Raw genomic sequence first — 19,903 nt, 5'->3', positions numbered from 1 at the left:
AGAAGCTGTCCTGGAGCCTGTCGGTCCTGGCTTTTACACTGCGGTACAGCTTCCCAAATGGTAGCGGCTGGAATAGATAGTGGTTGGGATGGCTTTGGTCCCCAGTGATCCCATGGGCTCTTTTTACAAACCTGTCCTTGTAAATGTCCTGCCACAGATGTGCTGGGCCGTCCGCACCACTCTCTGCAGAGTCCTGCGATTAAGGGAGGTACGGTTCCCATACCAGGCAGTGATGCAGCCAGTCAGGATGCTCTCAACTCTGCCCCTATAGAAAGTTCTTGGGTTTTGGAGGCCCATACCAAACTTCCTCAACCATCTGAGGTGAAAAAGCTGCTGTTGTGCCTTTTTCACCACACAGCTGGTGTGTACAGACCACGTGAGGTCCTCAGTGATGTGGATGTCGAGGAACTTAAAGCTGTTCACCCTCTCAACCCCAGATCCATTGATGTCAACAGGGGTTAGCCCATCTCCATTCCTCCTGTAATCCACAACCAGCTCCTTTGTTTTTGCGGCATTGAGGGAGAGGTTGTTTTCTTGACACCACTGTGTCAGAAAAATAACTTCTTCCCTGGAGACCACCTCGTTACTGTTTGATAAGGCCAATCAATGTAGTGTCATCAGCAAATTTAATTAGCAGTTTGGAGCTATGGGTGGTGATACAGTCATGGGTATACAGGGAGTAAAAGAGGGGCCTCAGTACGCAGCCCTGAGGGAGAGGGTTGGAGGTGAGGGAGCCCACTCTTACAACCTGCTGGTGATCTGACAGAAAGTCCAGGATCCAGCTGCACAAGGAAGGGTGAAGGCCGAGGTCTGTAAGCTTCTTATCGAGCCTGGATGGAATTATGGTGTTGACTGCTGAACTGCAGTCCAAGAACAGCATTCTCACTTAAGCATAGTGCCAGAGAGTGACTTCTTTGAGTTCATCCGTGTAACAGCTTAAATTCTTATCTTTGATGTCTCTTCTTTCTTTTCAAGGTAATTATGGTCATATCTGAGTCCATGATCTCGAGCTGCTCTCAAACTGTGGTTCTTCATGGCGGCGAGTTCCCGTTCTCCAGCAAACGGCCTGGAAGACGCGTGCAATAGGGGTGCAGCCTTGTGTGGCCCTGGGGACGACTCGATTCTTCACCAGTGTCGCGGGAGACAGGAGGGCAGCTGTTGAAGGCATCTGCACTCAAGTGACCGCTCTCTTCCTTCCTCTCGGTAGCGAGAGTGTCTGCTGCTGATCTCGTGTCATGGGGAGGGGAGAGGTCTTTGCTGCTGCTTGTGCGTCGGAGGACGAGGGGGCTTTGGGGTCCTAACCCCTTTCTGACACTCGTTCTTTTGACACGTGGATGTCCTCACTCAGTAAGAATTGTATACATTCTCTGATACTAAACAGAACCATTGAACGCCTAACAGCTACAGGGAGGGTTACAGGTTGGAGGGATATGAGCAAAACACAGGAAGTTGGGAAGTTTGGTGGCCACTGTGGTCAGTACAGACACAATAGATGGGGTGGGCATTGTTGTTAATATAGATACACTGGACTGGGTAGGCAGCTTAGAAATACTGGACAATGGGCACTGTGGTCAGCACAGACATATTAGACTGCACTGTGGACAGCATAGAAACATTGGACATGGTGGGCACTGTGTTTGGTACAGACACATTGGACATGGTGGGCACTATGGTCAATGTAGACACATTGAACATGGTGGGCACTGTGTTTAGCATAGACATATTGGACTGGGTGAGCACTGCGGTTGATGTAGACACATTGGACATGGTGGGCACTGTGTTTAGCATAGACATATTGGACTGGGTGGGCACTGTGGTTGATGTAGACACATTGGACATGGTGGGCACTGTGTTTAGCATAGACATATTGGACTGGGTGGGCACTATGGTCAATGTAGACACATTGGACATGGTGGGCACTATGGTCAATGTAGACACATTGGACATGGAGGGCACTGTTGTCGATCTAGACACATTGGACTAGGTATGCACTATGGTCAAAATAGACAGATTGGACATGGTGGGCACTGTGTTTAGCAAAGACATATTGGACTGGGTGGGCACTGTGGTTGACATAGACACATTGGGCATGGTGGGCACTGTGTTTAGCATAGACATATTGGACTGGGTGGGCACTATGGTCAATGTAGATACATTGGACATGGTGGGCACTGTGTTTAGCATAGACATATTGGACTGGGTGGGCACTGTGGTTGACGTAGACACATTGGACATGGTGGGCACTGTGTTTAGCATAGACATATTGGACTGGGTGGGCACTGTGGTTGACATAGACACATTGGACATGGTGGGCACTGTGTTTAGCATAGACATATTGGACTGGGTGGGCACTATGGTCGATGTAGACACATTGGACATGGTGGGCACTGTGTTTAGCATAGACATATTGGACTGGGTGGGCACTGTGGTTGACGTAGACACATTGGACATGGTGGGCACTGTGTTTAGCATAGACATATTGGACTGGGTGGGCACTATGGACGATGTAGACACATTGGACTGGGTGGGCACTACAGTTGATGTAGACACATTGGAAATGGTGGGCACTGTGTTTAGCATAAACATGTTGGACTGGGTGGGAACTGTGGTTGATATAGACACATTGGACTGGGTGGGCACTACAGTTGATGTAGACATATTGGACTGGGTGGGCACTATGGTCGATCTAGACACATTGGACTAGGTGTGCACTATGGTCAAAATAGACAGATTGGACCAGTGGGGACTGTGATCAGCACAGACATGTTGGACTGGCTAGGCATTGTGGTTGATTTAGACCCATTGGACATGGCGGGCACAGACCCACTGGGCCTGTATCAGTGCTGAATTGCTCTATGACATAGCTCACATTTTATTTAATCACTCAAACTCTGGAATTCTGAAACACACAATTCTATATTAGTGAACATCAGGTTTGATGAAGAGGTCATCAATCAACACTGAGAGACACAGAACTTTACAAGACAGTTATAAGCTTGCAGAATAGGCAAAAAATGCAAATCAAGCTCAACACAGTTAAATGAAAGGTAGTGTATTTTGGAGGGTAGTTTTTGGAAGGTGCATGAATTGGTACAATCTAAGAACATTTTCAAAAGTACTGTAGCTTTGAGCTCCTTTGGAGTACTGCGATGGAGTTCACCCTCACTATTATCACTAGTTGCTTACTCCAGGAAAGGAGCACTCCCTGAGTAAAACTCAACTCACGCCACTCATGATCCTGCATTTATATACCTTTCATCGGTTTAGGCACTTCTGAATACTAATATTCAAAATAATTCACCTCGCACTGTCCTGTTTCAAGGTGAGGAGGGTGGCACCCATTCCTCTGGCCCATTCACACAACTCGTCTCTCATCACTTTAACCACTGGAATCGATCTCATATGCCCCCTTGGCAAAGCCTTCAATTTGTTGATCCATACCACAGTTCATTTATTCCATGGCCTTTGACCTTGATGACAATTCATAGAGCCAGATAGCGCTGAACCAGACCCTCCTCTTTCAAAAAAACAAAACTACTAAAGTTTATTTAAACAAAAATACAAGCATCAAGTATTTATAAGACAGTGAACAAATTCAAATTAAAATATGATTACTGCTGTCTACAAAACAGTCAATTCCCAGGGGGCCCACCACTCCCAGAAAACTCCTACTGTACCCATCATGACTGCATGTTCCCTCTTCAAAGACACCCGGGCATGATCGTATCCTCGGAAGGGGGCAGACAGATACCCCAGCAGAACCCTCAACTGTCCACTACCTGGACCTTTGAATGGCCATCTTGGCCAGGCCCAGGAGCAAGCCCACTGGTAGATCCTCCTCACGACACGCCAGGGAGCAGTATATGAGGAGTACGGGGCTGACGTGTAATCGGACAGTTGAAGAGTTCAGCACGAGTCCCCAGATCCTAGTAACTTTCTACAGAGCCACAACTGAGAGCAACCTGACTGGCTGCATCACTGCCTGGTATGGGAACTGTACCTCCCTCAATTGCAGGACTCTGCAGAGAGTGGTATGGACCGCCCAGCGCATCTGTGGAAGTGAACTTCCCACTGTTCAGGACATTTACAGCGACAGGTGTGTAAATAGGGCCCAAGGGATCATTGGGGACCTGAGTCACCCCAACCACAAACTGTTCCAGCTGCTACCATCTCAGAAATGGTTCTGCAACATTAAAGCCAGGACCAACAGGCTTCTTTCACCAGGCCATCAGACGGATTAATTCACGCCAGCACAACTCTGTTTCTGAGCTATATTGACTGTTCTGTTGTATATTTTACTGCACATACTATTTAAATTACTATAATCTGCACATTCAGACAGAGACGCAACACAAATATTTTAACTCATGTATGTGAAGGACGTAAGAAATAAAGTCCACTTAATTCAAACCTGAAGCAACAGCCCCTTTAGATATTCAGACAGGGGCAGCAACCTCTCACACTCCGTACTTGCATGGTACGCTGACTCCTCCCGGTCGCAGAACGTACAAGTGGTGCAGAATAAGCGAGAGGGCACTGGGAAATGAGGAGGACGAGGAGATGCTGATCATCTGCAAACCAGGACAGGGTTTGTCAACAGCTTGCAGGGGTGCTAGGCTTTGATTGGTTGTATTTCTGACCAATGAGATTATTTGAAACCGACACTACCTCTAGCAAAGAATTCTGCATTGAGTACTGCAATATGGTTATGCTGATTTCAATTTGTTTGATTACATTGTTTATAATTTATATTAGTAAAAAATCTCCAATACAAAAGAAACAAGAGATTTGCACATCAGTGGTATTAAACAGCGAGGAAACTCAGCAGGATTACATTTATGGCTTCAGACGCTCAGTTACAGGACACCACAATCCACACTGTTTCTCAAGAGAGATACACAACGCAAGCAGCACCAGCCTGACCTCAGACAGATGAGAACAGACCAGTAATTTCATTAGCAGACAACTTGGCAGCAGAAACTCTTCGCCCGTATCAGAGTGATAAATAATGAACGGGACTGCAGCCATGTGGATAGAAAGGTCATCGTGACGCACAACAGTTTCCTGTAAAATCCTACATACCTCATTCTCCTCGTGTACCGATCCCCTTCCACTACCTGCACCATTCCCCCACACCCCCAACCAGCAAACCCCTCTCTCTCTCATGTACCAATCCCCTTCCACTACCTACACGGCTCCCCCAAACCCCTAACCAGCAAACCTCTCTCTCTCTCACCCCTTCCCTCCGCTAGCCTACAGGTCACACTTGGGCAAGGTGTAGCATCTATTTAGCCCCCACCGATCAAGGTCATGTGAAGCCATGGGAGCAGGTGGTGGATTTTCATATGAACAGCTGGTGTACATCACAAGTCCTGGTTATGTGACCACTGATGCCAGACAGACAATCTCTGAAGGGTATTGATAACGGCCGGGGTCACCCATCTTTGTAAAGACACTGCCCAGAAGGCAGCAATGGCAAACCACTTCTGTAGAAAAATTTCCCAAGAACGATCATGGTCATGGAAAGACAATGATCAATACAACACAGCACGTGATGGTGACGTCATATGACACGGCACGTGATGATGATGTCATATGACATGCACGTGATGATGATGTCATAGGACATGGCACGTGATGATGATGAAACAGGAGTGCCACCTGACAACTCCAAATAGTCTGGAAGGTACCTTCATCAGTAAAGGGCTCACAACACTTGCATCTATCCCCAGTTTCCAAGGCTATTAACACAAAGCAGTCAAACAATATTTGTTTATTTTATTTAGAGATACAGCCCAGAACAGGCCCTTATGGACCAACAAGATGCAAAGCCCAGCAATCCACCTATTAACCCCTGCCTAATCACAGGACAATTCACAATGACCAATTAACCTACTAACTAGTACGTCTTTGGACTGTGGGAGGAAACCCACGGGGTCACGGGAAGAATGTATGAACTTTTTACAGACAGCGCTGGAAATGAACTCTGAAATCCGATGCCCCAAACTGTAATAGTGTTGCGCTAACCGCTATCTTATCATGACACCTCATATGAGAAGCAGCCAGGGAATGGGGCCATCAGACTGATTCTCAAGAATCCAAATAGGTATGTAGAATTTAAGAGAACAAGTGTTAAGGTACAACTTAAAAAACTTTGGTTGGACCACAAATGGAGTACCGCATATGGCTTCTGATTGTCACACTATCATTCGAATGTGTTGTGGAGAGGATGCCAAGGAGATGGCTTGGGATGGAACAGTTCAGTTATGAGGAGATACTGGAGAGGTTTAGACCAAAGGAGGCTGAGGAGGGAGCCGACTCCGGTAATGAAAATTATGAAAGGGTAGACAGTTGCAAGTGTCTAAAATCAGAGGGCACAAGCTTAATATAGGAAAGGAGATTTGAAGAATATCTTATTCATTCACAGGGCAGATGGAATCTGAAGGCAGACAAGACATGTTTAGGAGAGCATTTTAGATGTCATGGAAAATTCAGGGATTAGGATTAGTGGGGATGGGTAGCGGATGGACAACTGGACTAGCAGAGATGGGCATTGAATGGAGGACTGGACTGGTGGGGACGGGCACTGGATGGACAATGGGTACTATGTGAATTTTCCTGTGGGTGTTCTGATTTCTTCCACATACAAAAAGGCATTTGCCATTAGACTAATTGAACATCCTGAATTGCCATGTATAGATGGGTGGTTGATCAAGTGAGGGATGGGGAGAGGGATTTTAATGGCAAACTGGGAATAGAATTGGTCTGAGTGACTCAGTGACCCATGGAAATATGGGGAAACAATCACACATTATATTCCACAGACTCCTAATAACATGAACACATTCTGCAGAGAGGTCACAAGGTAGGGTGAAGACATTCGGAAGAGGAGTGAAAGATTTTAAGTAAGGTTCAAATCAGGACTGAGAGGGCTTGGAAAAGAGGAATTTTGAAGATTCTGGTGTTGCGAAAACTGGAAGCAAGGCAAATTGTGTGGGCCAGGAGCAACCCAAAGCTGAAGGCAAGTACATGGGAGAACTTCAGATTACCTGAGCAATAAAATTTAAATTAGTACAAAACCAGTTTAAATTATTAGACACACTTCTTCATTGTAGGGTTTGGTACTAAATCAGTCTGAAGGTAACGGGAGGGGGCAAATCCTTGGGAATCACATAAGCAGCAACATTGTGGTACTGTGGGGGGAAGAGGACATCAGCATCACCATTACTTCTGTCGTGAGCAGAGCTGGGAGCAGCCAGGGTTGGAATGAGGAGAAACGTCTTTGGCCAGAGGGTGGTGAATCTGTGGAATTCACTCCATCGACGGCAGTCAAGGCCAGGTCATTGGGAATATTCAAAGCAGAGGTTAACAGATTCTTGATTTGTCAGGACATCAAAGGTTATGGGGAGGAGGAGGGAGAATGGGGTTGAGAGGGATAATAAATCAGATAGAATGGCAGAGCAGACTAGATGGGCTGAATAACCTAATTCTGTTCCTATGTTTTATGATATGTTTCAAATGCGGGTGGGCAAGTCACATTCATTGATCAATTCTGCAGCACACAATGTGGGCACCTTTAACCTTCAAATCACGATGTCATAATAATATTCAGCCAAACAGAACCCTCCCCCAATATCTGTCTGGCACAAAGCACTACCTAGTTTCATTTCAGAGTGATAAGGAGGCTATTTCACCCATTGAGTCCATTCCGATTCCCACAGAACATCCCCATTTCCCATTATCATCAGCTCCACCGGGACCCATTTCCTGCAAACTGACACTAAACTGCAATGTGCAGCAGCTAATCAGCCTTCCAGCACACCTTGAAAACATGGAGAGGAAACAGAGTAAACTGCGCATCAACAGAGAGAGCATGCAAACTCCACAAAGACCAAGATCAGGACCGAACTTGGTTGGTGGAGCTTCTGGTGCAACACTATGCCACCCATCATCCTCTTTCAGCAGACTAGGGATGGAAACTGTCCTCGTGGGCAGGTCGGCTGGAGTTGTTCGAGAGGGTTAAAACTAATTTGGCAGCGGGATTGCAACTGGAGTGACAGCAGTGAAGGTAGCTGGTTTACAAACAGAGGTCTACAGTGAGACTTAGCAAGGAGAGGCTGATGACAGGGCAAGACTGCAGTCAACAGGATGATTTGCAATGTAAAAGACGAAAAAATCAATACAGGACTTGAAGCGTTACATCTGAATGCACGCAGTATCTGGAATGAGGTAAATGAACTTGTAGCACAGTTACAGAGAGAGTGGCATGGCTCTATTAGTAAAAACTAAAATTAAATCTTTACAAGAGATCAGAAGGTATTGTAGATGGAGCTAAGGAACTGCAAGAATAAAAAGGCCCTGACAGGAGTCACGTGCAGACCCCCAAACAGTAGTAAGGATGTTGTCTACAAGTTACAATAGGAAATAGAAAATACATAACAAAAGGGCAATGTTGTAATAGTCATGGAGAAAATCAGGCTGGTGCTGGGTTCCAAGAGGGGGAATTTCTAGAATGCCTACAAGATGGCTTTTTTTTAAGAGCAACTCATGGTTGAGCCCACTAGGGAATCAGCAACTTTGGATTGGATTAGGTTTCTATGTTTCTATGAACACTGTCCGCCAAAGATGGGTGCCGCCGTGGTGCAGCTGTACAAACCGGAACAGGAAAGGTGAGGTGACGTAAATTAGTGACATGCATTGTGGTATTTGAAAAACCAACTAACTGGTTCTGAATTGAGTGTTGAGCCATGAACTAGAATTGATTAGAGAGCTTAAGGTAAAAGAACCCTTAGGAGTGAATGATCAGAATATGATCAACTTCATCCTGAAATCTGAGAAGGAGAAGCTGAAGTCAGATGTATCAGTATTACAGTGGAATGAAGAGAATTACAGAGGCATGACAGCGAGTTGGCCAGAATTGATTGGAAAAGAACACCAGCAGGGATGACAGCAGAGCAGCAATGGATGGAATTTGTGGAAGCAATTTGGAAGTCACAGGATATATACATCCCAAAGAAGAAGTAGGAAAGATGACACAAACATGGCTAACAAGGAAAGTCAAAGCCAATATAAAAGGCAAAGAGAGGGCATCTAATAAACAAAGATTAGTGGAAAGTTAGAGAATTGAGAAGCTTTTAAATACCAACAGAAGGCAACTAAAACAAGTCATTAAGAAGGTAAAGATGGAATACAAAAGAGAGCTAGCCAATAATATTAAAGGGGATAGCAAATGTTTCTTCAGATACATAAAGTGTAATAGAGAGGCAAGAGTGGATATCGGACTGCTGGAAAACGATGCTGGAAAGGTAGTAAATGGGAAACAAGGAAGTGGCAGATGAACTTAATAAGTATTTTGCATGTGGAAGTTCCAGATGTCAGGGGTCATGAAGTATGTGAAGTTACCTTTACTAGGGAGAGGGTTCTTGGGAAACTGAAAGGTCTGAAGGTAGGTAAGTCACCTGAGCCAGATGGGGTACACCCCAGGGTTCTGAAAGAGGTGGCTGAAGAGATTGTGGAGGCATTAGTAACAATCTTTCAAGAACTACTTAATTCTGGAATGGTTCAGGAAGACTGGAAAATTGCAAATGTCACTGTATCATCAAGGAAGGGAGAGGCAGAAGAAGGGAAATTATAGGCCAGTTAGTCTGACCTCAGTGGTTGGGAAAATGTTGGAGTCGATTGTTAAGAATGTGGTTGGAGGCACATGGTAAAATAGGCCATAGACAGCATGGTTGCCTGAAGGAAAATTCTTGCCTGACAAATCTGTTGAAATTCTTTGAAGAAATAACAAGCAGGTTATAACAAAGGAGATTCGGTTGATGTTGGGTACAGTACCTGGATTTTCAGAAGGCAATTGACAAGTTGCCACACATGGGGCTGCTTAAAAAGCGACAAGCCCATGGTGTTACAGGAAAGATTCCAGTATGTATAAAGCAGTGGCTGATTGGCAGGAAGCAAAGTGTGGGAATAAATGGAGCCTTTTGTACTTGGCTGCGGCGACTAGTGATGTTCCAAAGGGGTCTTTGCTGGGATTGATTCTTTTTACATTATATGTCAATGATTTGGATGATGGAATTCATGGCTTTGTTACAAAGTTTGCAGACGATATGAAGATAGATGGAAGGGCAGGTAGTTTTCAGGAAATAGGAGGCAACAGAAGGACTTAGACAGATTAGGAGAATGGGCAAAGAAGATGGAACACAGTGTCAGGAAGTTCATTGTGTTTAATTCTGGTCACCTCATTATAGGAAGGATGTGGAAGCTATGGAGAGGGTGCAGAGGAGATTAACCAGGATGTTGCCTGGCTTGAAGAACAAGTCATATGAAGCAAGGTTAGCAAAGCTGGGATTTTTCTCTTTGAAGCATAGATGAATGACAGGGGACTTGATAGAAATCTACAAGATTATGAGAGGCATAGATAGGGTGGATAGTCAGTACCTGTTTCCCAGGGCACCAATAGCAAACACCAGAGGGCATATGTACAAAATTAAGGGAGGGAAGTTTAGGGGAGACATCAGGGATAAGTTTTTTTTACACAGAGGCTTGTGAGTGCCTGGAATGACTTGCCAGGGATGGTGGTGGAGGCTAAAACATTAGGGATATTTAAGAACCTCTTGGACAGGCACAAGGATAAAAGAAAAATAGAGGGTTATGGGCTAGTGTGGGTTTAGTGCTTTTTTAAGGATTATATGGGTCAGCACAACATGGAGGGCTGAAGGGCCTGTACTGTGTTGTAATGTTCTATGGTTCTAAGTGTACGGCCATGCACTTTGGTGGAAGAAATGAAAAGGTTGACTATTTTCTAAATGGAGAGAAAATACAAAAATGTGTGGCACAAAGAAATCTGGAAGTCCTTGGGCTGGATTCCCTAAAAGTTAATTTACAGGTTGAGTCTGTGGTGAGGAAGGCAAATGTGATGTCAGCATTCACTTCAAAAGGACTAGAATATAAAGCACGGATGTAATGTAGAGACTTTATAAAGCACTGGTGAAGCCTCACTTGGAGTGTTGTGAGCAGCTTTATGCCCGTTATCTTAGAAAGGGTGTACTGAAACTGATGTCCACCACACTGGGAGATCATGGGTGATCGGTAACTCCTTTTGCAAAATCAGACTGCAGAAACATTCAGCAGCATCCATAGAGAGGGGAAACCTGAGTCAATAGGTCAGGTCTGTTGACTGTGGTCTTCAGGGAGGGGAAGTCAGGAGAACACACTCCAGTCCTCATCGAAGGGCTAGCAGTGGAAAAAGTAAACAGCTTCAAGTTCCTCAGTGATCTATCCTGGGCCCAACATATTGATGCAACTATGAAGAAAGCACACCAGTGGCTATACTTCATTAGGAGTTAAAGGAGATTTGGTATGTCATCAAAGACTAGCAAATGATGTACCACGGAGAACATTCCAGCTGGTACAGAGGGGCCACTGCGCAGGATTGGAAAACGTTACAGAGGATTGTAAACTCTGCCAGCTTCATCATGGGCACTAGCCCTCCCAGCAAAAGGCAACACCACAAGACAGTAATCCATCATGAAGGAGTCTCACCATCCAAGACCTTGAGATATAGGAGCAGAATTATGCCCCCTGGCCCATCAGGTCTGGTCCATCAAGGGCGATTTATTATCCCTCTCAACCCCATTCTCCTGACTTCTCCACATAACCTTTGACACCCTGATGAACCAAGAACCTATCAACCTCTACTTTAAATATACTCAATCACTTGGCCATCACAGCCATCCATGACAATGAATTCCACAGATTCACCACCCTCTAGATAAAGAAATTCCTTCTTATCTGTTCTAAATGGACATCCCTTTGTTCTGATGCTGTGCCCTCTGGTGCTACACCACACTTTAGGAGCATCCTCTCCACATCCACTCTGCCTAGGCCTTTCAATATTCAATGAGATCCCCATTTCATTCTTCTAAACTCCAGTGAGTACAGGCCCAGGGCCATCAAATGCTCCTTGTGTGTTAACCCTTTCATTCCCAGAATCATTCACATGAACTTCCTCTGGACCCTCGCCAATGCTGGCACATCATTTCTTACATAAGAGTTCCAAAACCACTCACAATGCTTCAAGTGTGATCTGACCAATACCTTACAAAGCCTCAGCATTACATCCTTGCTTTTGTATTCTAATCTTCTCAAAATGAATGCCAACATTGCATTTACCTTCCTTACCACCGACTCAACCTGCAAGTTAGCATTTAGAAAATCCTGCACATGAACTCCCAAGTTCCTTTGCAAAATTTTGAATGTTTTTCTCCATTTATTAAATAGTCTATGCCCTTTTTCCTTCTACCAAAGTGCCTGACCACGCAATTCCCGACACTGTATTCCATCTGCCACTTCTTTGCCCATCTCCCAATCTGTCCAGGTCCTTCTACAGACTCCGTGATTCATCAACACTACCTGCCCTCCCACCTACCTTTGCAATGTCCGCAAAGGTGGCCAAAAAGCTGTCAATTCAATCATCCAAATCATTGACACGTAACATGAAAAGAATTGTTCCAATACCGGCACCTGCAGAACACCGCTAGTCACTGGCTGCCAACCAGAGAAGGCTCCCTTTATTCCCATTCTTTGCCTCCTGCCGGTCAGCCAATCTTCTATCTATACTAGTACCTTTCCTGTTGAGAAAACCATGGGCTCTTATAAGCAGCCTCATGTGTGGCATCTTGTCAAAAGGTCTTCTGAAAATCCAACTAAACAATATCCAGTGGCTCTCCTTTGTCTATCCTGCTTGTTAATTCCTCAAAGAACTCTAACAGATTTGTCCAGCATGATTTCCCTTTAAGGAAACCATGCAGACTTTTTGGCATATTTTATCGTACACCTCCAAACAGCCTCCAACATCTTTCCAACCACTGAAGTCTGGCTAAATGACCATAATTTCCTTTTTTTTTACTTTCCTCCATGCCTTCTTCTCATTATTACCATCAATGAGATGGTACAGGAGCTTAAAGACCCAAACTTAACAGTTTAGAAACAGCTTCTGCATCTCTTTCATCAAATTTCTGAAAAGGCCATGAACCCACAAAGAGTATCTCATTATTTTGCCTTCTTTTGGCACCATTTGTTGTAATTTATAGATTTTTTTAATGCAAAGCAAAACAACAAATTTATTGACGCTTGACTGCACTGTTAGAACCAGTTCAAACCAAATCATCAAGTTCACCTTGTCAACAACAATGAGACAGCGTACAGAGTTGAGGTAGAGCAGCAGGTAGAATGGTGCTGGCACAACAACTTGAATGTCAACCTGCACATGGCTAAAGAGATGATTGCAGACTTTAGGAAGGTGCAGGCTAACCACTCTTCACTACACATAAACAGTTCCTCCATGGAGAGAGTTAGGGGCACCAAGTTTCTGGGAGTGCACATAACAGGCAATCTCACCCGGCTCCTCAACGTCACCTCTTTCATCAAGAAAGTACAGCAGGAGCTATACATTTCCTGAGGGGATTGAGGTGATCAAGGCTTTCCCCCTCTCCCAAAACTCTAACCAATTTTTACACTGAGTGTCCTGACCAGTTGCATCACTATCTAGTACAAGAATTGCAAGGCATTTGACTGCAAGACCCTACAAAGGTTTATGAGGACTGCTGAAAGGATCAACAGAGCCTCTCTTCTACCCATCAGAGAGCTATTTATCAAGAGTGCTGTATATGCAGGGCTCTTGGCATTGTCAGTGATCCCTCCTGTACTCCAACCATCTCTTTGACAACACCCCCCCCCCCCCCCCGCCATCAGGCAGGAGATACCATAGCATTAGGACAAGAACAGTTAGGATGGGAAAGAGCTTCTTCCCCCCAGGCCATAAAACTACTAAACTCCCTGCCACCACTCGGGTCTCATCACATACCATGCCATTAGTGTCATACTGTTAACTTCTTAAACTTCTATCATCAATGCACCTTATTATTTGTTAAAGTTTTTGTGGTTATGTGTTGTATGTGAGTTACATGTACTGTGTTCTGTGCCGTGGTCCGGAGGAACGTTGTTTTGTTTGGTGGTATATGTGTGTACTGTTAAATGACGGTTAACTTGAACACGCCAGTGGTAATAAACCTGTTACAATGCCCTGCATCATATTTCCAGAATCTGGATGTTTTCCTGCAAATTATAAAGATGAGAAAGTCTGCGGGTGCTGGAGATCCAAAACCACACACACCATTCTACCCGAGTTGGAGGAACTCAGCAGGTCAGGCAGCCTCTTTGGAAATGAATAAATAGTTGTCATCTTGGGCTGAGACCCTGCTTCAGGACCCAATTCCCTTCAAATTCTCATTTATGCCCTTTCCTCTGGCAGCAATTGCCTTTCCAAGATGAGCTTTCCAAATTCCAGCCAGAACCCATTATCTCGCTACTCTTGACACGTCTGGCTCTAACTTTCAGATCATCTTCTTGATCTAAACTCTCTTAACACCAGCCATGGTTTCAATTTGTCTAATCTCACCTCTTTAATATCAGGAAAGCTTCAATTACATCACCCTTTAACCTTCTAAATTTCAAGAAACATGGCCATAATCTGTACAGACTCCCCCTTTGATTTAACCATCCGAGTCTGAGACATGTTCTGCCAAATTTCAGGCCATTTGCCAGTGATATTAAGCCTGATTCTGATTCCAATTCCCCCCACGGGAGTTAGCCAAGTTTTTCCATCTATGTGCAGTGTTGAAGACACTGCGCACAGATGCCCGTGACCTACTTCCAATGTAAAACCAGACTGCTGAAAGGAAGAATCTAGTAAATCTACATCACATACTGTGCATACACTCCTTCAGAAAAGACAGCAAAATTACTGCAGTTAAATCCCAAATAATACACAATTAACTACACCACTTCACCCTTAGAGCAGCGGAGCGACATCCAGCATTAATACAAAACCCATGCTGAAACTCAAAATAAAGAGAGAGAGCGAAAACAGTTGACCAATTGAATCAAATGTCTTTTGGGGCAAGTTTCACACCACTGCTTTGCCCACGCAACCGCACGGATGATCTGTGGGATCCTGAGACAAAAGCAGCGACTGCTGTCAGGATGGGGCCGGGCAAGGGCGTAGACACCGGCTGCAGGGGCTGAAGACTGGGCAAAGGTGGCAGATACCTCGCAACCTGTCAGGCACTGCACAAAGAACGGGCGCTGGGCACGGGAACCAAACACTGGGGTAATGAGAGAGAGTCTAGAAATTGGGCAAAGGAAATGGGTACTGGGCAATGAGGGAGAGAGAGACTGGACACTGGGTCAGGGGTAAGGGCACGGGAACCGGGCACTGGGTAATACGAGAGAGTTACAGACTGGATACTGGGAGAGAGGGAGACTGAACACTGGGCAAAGATGATGTGTACCAGAGACGAGTCGCGGATGATGGACCCCGAACACAGGAGCCTTGTGTCGAGGTTGTGGGCGCCACAGCTCCCGGCCGGCGATGGGACACAAGTATGAACACCCACTGCCCACGGGGACCGGCTCAACACCGCCAGGACAGGGCGAGGCCGCAACCGCAATGCGGCCCCGGGGCATTGGGAACGGCAGCATCGACCCGCTCCCCAGCGGGGAACCTCCCGCCCCGGCTCGGTCCCGGTGCCACCGCGCCATGCACAGCGATAGCCGAGCCGGCCCGGCCGCTGCATCACCCACCTGCCGCTGACCCTCGGCTCGGCTCCGCTCCAGCCGCCGCCGCCGCCGCCGCTGTTTACCGGCCGGGAGCGCGCACCATGGCAACCGGCAGCGCGCCGCGACACCTGGCGGCCGCGGCCGGTCCCTACACCGGCCGGCCGACCGACCGACCGACCGACGCACCCGGAGCGCAGGACCGCGCCCACGGCATTCAATCCGTCTCCGTGCCAGACCCTGCCCGAAACTCCCAACTGCGCCCAGGGTGACAGACACCACCCGCAGAACAAGCAAATGCCCACAACACCCCAGTATTCATAAAAACCCACTGAAGGGTTCACTGTCAATGCAGTCTTCCTGAGTCCTGCCCCTCTGACAGTGAGGCTCCCTCAGTCAGGACAGTCAGATAGTGAAACTCCCTCAGTCCTGCCCCTCTGACAGTGAGGCTCCCTCAGTCCTGTCCCTCTGACAGTGAGACTCCCTCAGTCCTGTCCCTCTGACAGTGAGGCTCCCTCAGTCCTGTCCCTCTGGCAGTGAGGCTTCTTCAGTCCTGTCCCTCTGACAGTGAAACTCCCTCAGTCCTGTCCCTCTGACAGTGAGGCTCCCTCAGTCCTGTCCCTCTGACAGTGAGGCTCCCTCAGTCCTGTCCCTCTGACAGTGAGGCTCCCTCAGTCCTGTCCCTCTGGCAGTGAGGCTTCTTCAGTCCTGTCCCTCTGACAGTGAGACTCCCTCAGTCCTGTCCCTCTGACAGTGAGGCTCCCTCAGTCCTGTCCCTCTGACAGTGAACATTCCTCAGTCCTGTCCCTCTGACAGCGAGACTCCCTCAGTCCTGTCCCTCTGACAGTGAACATTCCTCAGTCCTGTCCCTCTGACAGTGAGACTCCCTCAGTCCTGTCCCTCTGACAGCGAGACTCCCTCAGTCGTCCCACTGACAGTGAGACTCCCTCAGTCCTGTCCCTCTGACAGTGAGACTCCCTCAGTCCTGTCCCTCTGACAGTGAAACTCCCTCAGTCCTGTCCCTCTGACAGTGAGGCTCCCTCAGTCCTGTCCCTCTGACAGTGAGACTCCCTCAGTCCTGTCCCTCTGACAGTGAGGCTCCCTCAGTCCTGTCCCTCTGACAGTGAGACTTCCTCAGTCCTGTCCCTCTGACAGTGAGGCACCCTCAGTCCTGTCCCTCTGACAGTGAGGCTTCTTCAGTCCTGTCCCTCTGACAGCGAGACTCCCTCAGTCCTGTTCCTCTGACAGTGAAACTCCCTCAGTCCTGTCCCTCTGACAGTGAGGCTCCCTCAGTCCTGTCCCTCTGACAGTGAAACTCCCTCAGTCCTGTCCCTCTGACAGTGAGACTTCCTCAGTCCTGTCCCTCTGACAGTGAGGCTCCCTCAGTCCTGTCCCTCTGACAGTGAGGCTCCCTCAGTCCTGTCCCACTGACAGAGAAACTCCCTCAGTCCTGTCCCTCTGACAGTGAGGCTCCCTCAGTCCTGTCCCTCTGACAGTGAGGCTCCCTCAGTCCTGTCCCTCTGGCAGTGAAACTCCCTCAGTCCTGTCCCTCTGACAGTGAGACTCCCTCAGTCCTGTCCCACTGACAGTGAGACTCCCTCAGTCCTGTCCCTCTGACAGTGAGACTCCCTCAGTCCTGTCCCTCTGACAGTGAGACTCCCTCAGTCCTGTCCCTCTGACAGTGAAACTCCCTCAGTCCTGTCCCTCTGACAGTGAGACTCCCTCAGTCCTGTCCCTCTGACAGTGAGACTCCCTCAGTCCTGTCCCTCTGACAGTGAGGCTCCCTCAGTCCTGTCCCTCTGACAGTGAGACTTCCTCAGTCCTGTCCCTCTGACAGTGAGGCTCCCTCAGTCCTGTCCCTCTGACAGTGAGGCTTCTTCAGTCCTGTCCCTCTGACAGTGAGACTCCCTCAGTCCTGTCCCTCTGACAGTGAGGCTCCCTCAGTCCTGTCCCTCTGACAGTGAGACTTCCTCAGTCCTGTCCCTCTGACAGTGAGGCTCCCTCAGTCCTGTCCCTCTGACAGTGAGGCTTCTTCAGTCCTGTCCCTCTGACAGCGAGACTCCCTCAGTCCTGTTCCTCTGACAGTGAAACTCCCTCAGTCCTGTCCCTCTGACAGTGAGGCTCCCTCAGTCCTGTCCCTCTGACAGTGAAACTCCCTCAGTCCTGTCCCTCTGACAGTGAGACTTCCTCAGTCCTGTCCCTCTGACAGTGAGACTTCCTCAGTCCTGTCCCTCTGACAGTGAGGCTCCCTCAGTCCTGTCCCTCTGACAGTGAGGCTCCCTCAGTCCTGTCCCACTGACAGAGAAACTCCCTCAGTCCTGTCCCTCTGACAGTGAGGCTCCCTCAGTCCTGTCCCTCTGACAGTGAGGCTCCCTCAGTCCTGTCCCTCTGACAGTGAGGCTCCCTCAGTCCTGTCCCTCTGACAGTGAGGCTCCCTCAGACCTGTCCCTCTGATAGTGAAACTCCCTCAGTCCTGTCCCTCTGACAGTGAACATTCCTCAGTCCTGTCCCTCTGACAGTGAACATTCCTCAGTCCTGTCCCTCTGACAGTGAACATTCCTCAGTCCTGTCCCTCTGACAGTGAGGCTCCCTCAGTCCTGTCCCTCTGACAGTGAGGCTCCCTCAGTCCTGTCCCTCTGATAGTGAGACTCCCTCAGTCCTGTCCCTCTGACAGTGAGACTCCCTCAGTCCTGTCCCTCTGATAGTGAAACTCCCTCAGTCCTGTCCCTCTGACAGTGAACATTCCTGTCCTGTCCCTCTGACAATGAGGCTCCCTCAGTCCTGTCCCTCTGACAGTGAGACTCCCTCAGTCCTGTCCCTCTGACAGTGAGGCTCCCTCAGTCCTGTCCCTCTGACAGTGAGACTCCCTCAGTCCTGTCCCTCTGACAGTGAGACTCCCTCAGTCCTGTCCCTCTGACAGTGAGGCTCCCTCAGTCCTGTCCCTCTGACAGTGAGACTCCCTCAGTCCTGTCCCTCTGACATTGAGACTCCCTCAGTCCTGTCCCTCTGACAGTGAGGCTCCCTCAGTCCTGTCCCTCTGACAGTGAGGCTTCTTCAGTCCTGTCCCTCTGACAGTGAGACTCCCTCAGTCCTGTCCCTCTGACAGTGAGACTCCCTCAGTCCTGTCCCTCTGATAGTGAAACTCCCTCAGTCCTGTCCCTCTGATAGTGAGACTCCCTCAGTCCTGTCCCTCTGACAGTGAGACTCCCTCAGTCCTGTCCCTCTGACAGTGAACATTCCTCAGTCCTGTCCCTCTGACAGTGAGGCTCCCTCAGTCCTGTCCCTCTGACAGTGAGGCTCCCTCAGTCCTGTCCCTCTGACAGTGAGGCTCCCTCAGTCCTGTCCCTCTGACAGTGAAACTCCCTCAGTCCTGTCCCTCTGACAGTGAGACTCCCTCAGTCCTGTCCCTCTGACAGTGAGGCTCCCTCAGTCCTGTCCCTCTGACAGTGAGACTCCCTCAGTCCTGTCCCTCTGACAGTGAAACTCCCTCAGTCCTGTCCCACTGACAGTGAGGCTCCCTCAGTCCTGTCCCTCTGACAGTGAACATTCCTCAGTCCTGTCCCTCTGACAGTGAGGCTCCCTCAGACCTGTCCCTCTGACAGTGAGGCTCCCTCAGTCCTGTCCCACTGACAGTGAGGCTCCCTCAGTCCTGTCCCTCTGACAGTGAGGCTCCCTCAGTCCTGTGACAGTGAGGCTCCCTCAGTCCTGTCCCTCTGACAGAGAAACTCCCTCAGTCCTCTCCCTCTGACAGTGCTCCCTCAGTCCAGTCCCTCTGATAGTGAACATTCCTCAGTCCTGTCCCTCTGACAGAGGCTCCCTCAGTCCTGTCCCTCTGACAGTGAGGCTCCCTCAGACCTGTCCCTCTGACAGTGAGACTCCCTCAGTCCTGTTCCTCTGACAGTGAGGCTCCCTCAGTCCTGTCCCTCTGACAGTGAGACTTCCTCAGTCCTGTCCCTCTGACAGTGAGGCTCCCTCAGTTCTGTCCCTCTGACAGTGAAACTCCCTCAATCCTGTCCCTCTGACAGCGAGGCTTCCCCAGTCCTGTCCCTCTGACAGTGAGGCTCCCTCAGTCCTGTCCCTCTGGCAGTGAAACTCCCTCAGTCCTGTCCCTCTGACAGTGAGGCTCCCTCAGTCCTGTCCCTCTGACAGTGAGGCTCCCTCAGTCCTGTCCCTCTGACAGTGAGGCTCCCTCAGTCCTGTCCCTCTGACAGTGAGGCTCCCTCAGTCCTGTCCCTCTGACAGTGAGACTCCCTCAGTCCTGTCCCACTGACAGTGAGACTCCCTCAGT

General features: G+C 48.3%; 1 protein-coding gene across 1 annotated transcript in view; it reads right to left on the bottom strand.

Annotated features, from left to right (window-relative positions):
* Window positions 1-15,776, bottom strand: part of ccdc92 (coiled-coil domain containing 92) — a 53,185-nt gene extending 37,409 nt beyond the window's left edge. The window contains exon 1 of the mRNA XM_059994531.1: window positions 15,643-15,776. The gene's annotated coding sequence lies outside the window, so the exon portion shown is untranslated. The remainder of the gene's footprint in view (window positions 1-15,642) is intronic.
* Between the last annotated feature and the right edge of the window lie 4,127 nt (window positions 15,777-19,903).

The sequence above is a fragment of the Hypanus sabinus genome, chromosome 18 (genome assembly GCF_030144855.1).
Source record: "Hypanus sabinus isolate sHypSab1 chromosome 18, sHypSab1.hap1, whole genome shotgun sequence".
Classification (NCBI taxonomy): domain Eukaryota; kingdom Metazoa; phylum Chordata; class Chondrichthyes; order Myliobatiformes; family Dasyatidae; genus Hypanus; species Hypanus sabinus.
Note: the sequence above shows the minus strand (reverse complement) of the source record. Positions and strands in the feature narration are given on the sequence as shown.